Consider the following 6,142-nt stretch of genomic DNA (forward strand, 5'->3'; position numbering starts at 1 on the left):
GATGGGTATAGGCATACATTGGTTCGGGGACTGCGTCAACAAGCCGAGGCAGTCCCTGATCCGAATAAAAAACAAACCTGCCCGATTGAGATCTGCCCGATTTCAGGCCAGATATCGGTCGGGCAGGCCCCGTCGTTAGTGCCCATACACGGACCAATAAGCTGCCGGATCAGTCTAAGGCAGTGGTCCCCATCCTTTTTTGCACCACAGACCGGTTTCAAGCCAGACAATTTTTCCAAGGACCGAGGTTGGTGGGGGCACAATTAGTGCATAGTATGAAAGTTAATTATTACATATATAATGTAAATGTCATTATTACATTTTATATTATGCACTTTATTTTTATTGTTATTGATATTACATTATGAAATATAATACAGCTCACCATAATACAAAATCAATGGGAGGCCAGGTGGCCCAGTTCAGCATAGCCCACGGCCCGCCGGTTGGGGACCCCTGGTCTAAGGGACCGATATCGGCAGCTAGAATCGGCCCGTGTATGGCCACCTTAAGCTTAAGTGAGTTATTTTAAAGGGAAAGTCCACCTATAATGACGGCAAATGTCATTCCCTAGTAAATACTATACCCTGCATCCCTAGTAAATACTATTGAAACCCCTGTCTGACTATATTCCCTGCACTGCTGATCATGGCTTCTGAAACCATCTGGCTTCTGCCAGTCTGTTTCAAGAGACAAAAGCAATGAACAGAGAGTTTTTCAGTTATTTAGCTCTTAGTTTAGCAGTTCTCCAGTGTGGAATTTCAGCAGCTATCTGGTTGCTAGGGTCTTGTTTACCTTAGCAACCAGGCTGCGGTGTGAATGAGAGACTGGAATATGAATTGAAGAGGGACTAAATAAAAAGATAAGGAATAAAAGGTAACAATAAAAACAATCCCTGTAATGAGGTTACAAGTTCGGTTGGGTAAAAAGCTTCTCTATGAGTGTTTTCCCAAGAAACAATGGCACGGTCAGAACCATCACCGGAGTAACTGGCAGCCAGTCACGTACTCAGCACCTCTCCTGGGTGAGGGTGGATACTGGGTGCATCTCTGTTCTGCTTAATTCCACCTAATCCCTGGGCAGTTTCATCACAGTTATAAGGAAACAGCAGAAATGTGACTTGTTACACAAAAAATATTTGGGGGAAGTCTGTACAAGTCTGTACAATGTAATGTAGCAATTGTTATGGAGTCTTGTGTCATAAAACTAGAGAAACATAGCTACTAAGCACAATTCAGCAGGAACAGCCCCCTAAGTTTGCTCATAGCCTGTACAGAGAGATACCATAAAACTATGGCACATAGGGATTCCCCTGTACTAAGCACAATTCAGCAGGAACAGCCCCCTAAGTTTGCTCATAGCCTGTACAGAGAGATACCATAAAACTATGGCACATAGGGATAGCCCTGTACTAAGCACAATTCAGCAGGAACAGCCCCCTAAGTTTGCTCATAGCCTGTACAGAGAGATACCATAAAACTATGGCACATAGGGATTCCCCTGTACTAAGCACAATTCAGCAGGAACAGCCCCCTAAGTTTGCTCATAGCCTGTACAGAGAGATACCATAAAACTATGGCACATAGGGATTCCCCTGTACTAAGCACAATTCAGCAGGAACTGCCCCCTAAGTTTGCTCATAGCCTGTACAGAGAGATACCATAAAACTATGGCACATAGGGATTCCCCTGTACTAAGCACAATTCAGCAGGAACAGCCCCCTAAGTTTGCTCATAGCCTGTACAGAGAGATCCCATAAAACTATGGCACATAGGGATTCCCCTGTACTAAGCACAATTCAGCAGGAACATTTAAAATATGGAACAGTGTTATTCAGTTGTCTGCATTGACAGCCAGAACTCTCATAATCCAACTTGTGGGGTGCATGGATTTAAGCTCGGCCTGGGTATGGCCGACTTTAGACAATAGCGGCTTTATGGTGAACTTGAGAAAAACTGGCAACGTATAAACCGATTTGTAACCATCTGACCTTTAAAGGGGAACTCCACCCCAAAACTATTTTTGCTGAATTATAGAAAATATAACTCTAAGCAACTTCCCAATATCCATCCATCATTATCCAGGTGTTTTATTCAGCTGGCTCCTTGTTTCAGAAGTCAGAACCAGCAGTGCAACGGCCAGACAGATAGCAGTTACATCTCCAAAACTTTAATATTTGTTGGTTACAAAGTGCAGCTCAGTGGAACAGACACCCTTAATTTCACATGTAAAAGTTTATTGTTTTCTCCCTTCCCACTCAGCAAATAGGAATTTGGGTGGCGTAATAACATTACACCTTATTTCCCAGTTTGCCTGGGTCACACAAGCGTTTTTATTGTTCACAATCACTGGGTTTGTGTTTCATTTATTTCCATCTGTGAGTTTGCACGAAGAGGGGCTAAAAAAAAAATTTGGCTAGAGATGTAAGATGCTGTAATGCAGCTCCCGATATATATAGGCCTTCTGCGTATAGGTTGCCTGGGTTACATTGCTTTAAAGGGAAAGTTTGCATCATAATTAACTTTTTATATGGGGTATTAACAGGGCTGCTATCAGGGAGGTACAAGGGGTACTAAGTTAGGGGCCCCATGACAGAGAAAGTACCAAGAGACAGTAAAGGGGTGGGGTTTGCGTGAAATGGGGGTGGGGCTTTGGCAAAATACAGCGTGTCTAGGGTGGATCAGGGGCATGGATGTGTGTGCATTCTTAGAGTTGGGAGGGCCCTCCTTCCAGGTGCTGAGGTGACCAATGGGTTAACAATTGAAGCACCTTTAGAGTAGGGCCCTGCTAATTTATTAGGATAGAGCCCTGCAATTACTGATAGTGGCTCTGTGCATAAATTTCACCCCAACTCTCTAATTGGCTTAGCTTATAACAAAGTCACAGATTTATAGAAACATTGGGGTAACAGTCACCCTGCTATAGTTCCAGGGGTACCCAGGGCACAAATAAGCACTCACCCCAAATCCCCCCCTAACTGGCCTTCAGGCTGGGCCCCCTTAGCCCATAACAAGGTTACAGATATATAGAAACATTGGGGTAACAGTCACCCTGCTATAGTTCCAGGGGTACCCAGGGCACAAATAAGCACTCACCCCAAATCCCCCCCCTAACTGGCCTTCAGGCTGGGCCCCCTTAGCCCATAACAAGGTTACAGATATATAGAAACATTGGGGTAACAGTCCCCCCGCTATAGTTCCAGGGGTACCCAGGGCACAAATAAGCACTCACCCCAAATCCCCCCCCCTAACTGGCCTTCAGGCTGGGCCCCCTTAGCCCATAACAAGGTTACAGATATATAGAAACATTGGGGTAACAGTCACCCCACTATAGTTCCAGGGGTACCCAGGGCACAAATAAGCACTCACCCCAAATCCCCCCCCTAACTGGCCTTCAGGCTGGGCCCCCTTAGCCCATAACAAGGTTACAGATATATAGAAACATTGGGGTAACAGTCACCCCGCTATAGTTCCAGGGGTACCCAGGGCACAAATAAGCACTCACCCCAAATCCCCCCCTAACTGGCCTTCAGGCTGGGCCCCCTTAGCCCATAACAAGGTTACAGATATATAGAAACATTGGGGTAACAGTCACCCCGCTATAGTTCCAGGGGTACCCAGGGCACAAATAAGCACTCACCCCAGATCCCCCCCTAACTGGCCTTCAGGATACCCCTGCCCCCCATACAGTTTCCGGGTTTAGTTCCCTTTAACTCTTTCTGTTTATTTGCAGACCCAGTTTTCATGAAATAAGCTGTAGTGGTGCTGTTTCATTATATTGCTAAGTTTTCTTATCTCAGTCACCTATTTTCTCAGATTCTCTGTACATCCAGTTTCTGGCCTGTTCTCTCCCCACTGTCAGGCAGGGGTGTGTGGCTTGGTCATGATATATTTTTTTAGATTACAGTGCAGGTCACCACTAGAGGGAGCCTTTGTGCTATTTCAATCCCCTACAATGGCCTATAGATCGGTGCAACAGGAAAAGCTTTATCTAGCCATGGGAAGGAGAGCAGCCCAGAAGCAGGAAGTACAGAATCAGAGCTCTGACACTGGGAAGGAGCCAAATGTATGTCATGGTGTTTACCTTACAAACCATATTTCATTCCCTTCTCTTTGATATTTGATCTTTTCATACATCATTAAACTCAACTGTTATCCAAGGAATACGCACTAACTGCCACGCTGGCAGATTTAAAGGGCAGGATTGGGCAACTAGAGTTAAAATTTGTCCTGCTATATAATACTTCCATATATGTGCCCTTGTAAGCATCGGCTTATTGTCTTGCACCATGGGCTACAATGTAATACAACCCCTAGTAAGGGGAAGGAATTCTTAGTAGCCTCTAGCAGAAGTGAGTTGTGGGCGCAATGCACTGAGACAGTGTATTTTAAGGGTAACTTGCCATAAAGTGAGACAGGAGGTAATTGAGACAAACCATGTGCTGGGGGGGCAGAATGGCTTCTCTGCAGGAATAGAGCAGCAATCAACAAGTGCCAATGACACGTTCCAGGCTCTGCTTCCTAATAGGCAGGAAGTGCCCCTTTGTCTGGCTCCCAGGGGACCCGGTGATTATGGGGCCCCATGTGTGTTTTGGAATCTGATATCCAAAACCTCTGGTGAATAAAGGGGGGAAGGTGACCCTGGGCAGCTGGATGGGTGGTCCCTAATAGCGACCCAGTGTCAAATGTCTTTCTCATGGAGACAGAATAATGCACCTTTAGATCTTAAAGAGATACACCTGGCCCCAGGTCCAAGAAATGCTGCTGTCTGCCAGTGTGGGGGGGTCACTCAGCGCGGGGGGGGGGGTCACTCAGTGCATTTTGTGCCATAAATGTTCATTAAACACAATGACATTCTGCACAGGGGAGCTGCACAATGGCCTTGGTGTAGGTTCAGATGAACCTAATACAAAATACACTGCATTTGGGTTCCCAAATGTATTTATTGTTACATAATAACCTGAGCACAAAAGGCACCCCCAGCATATTCTGCAGCTATCAAACCAGCTACACAGATAAGAGTTAATATTCTGATACACTGGCCGGCCAAATGTTTCCTTTCCCAGCACTAAATAAAAGGAGAGGTAATGCTCCCCAGTCTCTGGCCGGAGTAATTAGGAGCAGGGTAAGGCCTGAGACCTGCACAGCTGGATACACTTTTCTATCTGTTTATTAGTCTTACTGCAATGACCCATTAGAAGTAATGACTGGTTGCAATAAGTTCCTACTCCTAAGTAACATTCCACCAGTTCTAAGAAATACTGTTGTTAGTGGCCGTCTAAAAACATACATTCACCCCAGAGGCTATTATCCCCCCACTGCTACTATAGGCACCATCTCTCCCTACTATACCTGCTATCCCACAGCCCCAGTCCCTTCCCAGAGGCTATTATCCCCCCACTGCTACTATAGGCACCATCTCTCCCTACTATACCTGCTATCCCACAGCCCCAGTCCCTTCCCAGAGGCTATTATCCCCCCCACTGCTACTATAGGCACCATCTCTCCCTACTATACCTGCTATCCCACAGCCCCAGTCCCTTCCCAGAGGCTATTATCCCCCCACTGCTACTATAGGCACCATCTCTCCCTACTATACCTGCTATCCCACAGCCCCAGTCCCTTCCCAGAGGCTATTATCCCACTGCTACTATAGGCACCATCTCTCCCTACTATACCTGCTATCCCACAGCCCCAGTCCCTTCCCAGAGGCTATTATCCCCCCACTGCTACTATAGGCACCATCTCTCCCTACTATACCTGCTATCCCACAGCCCCAGTCCCTTCCCAGAGGCTATTATCCCCCCACTGCTACTATAGGCACCATCTCTCCCTACTATACCTGCTATCCCACAGCCCCAGTCCCTTCCCAGAGGCTATTATCCCCCACTGCTACTATAGGCACCATCTCTCCCTACTATACCTGCTATCCCACAGCCCCAGTCCCTTCCCAGAGGCTATTATCCCCCACTGCTACTATAGGCACCATCTCTCCCTACTATACCTGCTATCCCACAGCCCCAGTCCCTTCCCAGAGGCTATTATCCCATTGCTACTATAGGCACCATCTCTCCCTACTATACCTGCTATCCCACAGCCCCAGTCCCTTCCCAGAGGCTATTATCCCCCCACTGCTACTATAG

At 46.6% G+C, this 6,142-nt stretch overlaps 1 protein-coding gene across 1 annotated transcript in view; it reads right to left on the bottom strand.

Annotated features, from left to right (window-relative positions):
- LOC116407773 overlaps positions 1–6,142 on the bottom strand; it is an 880,143-nt gene that overhangs the window by 239,697 nt on the left and 634,304 nt on the right. The window lies entirely within an intron of this gene.

Source organism: Xenopus tropicalis, chromosome 9 (genome assembly GCF_000004195.4).
Source record: "Xenopus tropicalis strain Nigerian chromosome 9, UCB_Xtro_10.0, whole genome shotgun sequence".
In the NCBI taxonomy this organism is placed as follows: Eukaryota; Metazoa; Chordata; class Amphibia; order Anura; family Pipidae; genus Xenopus; species Xenopus tropicalis.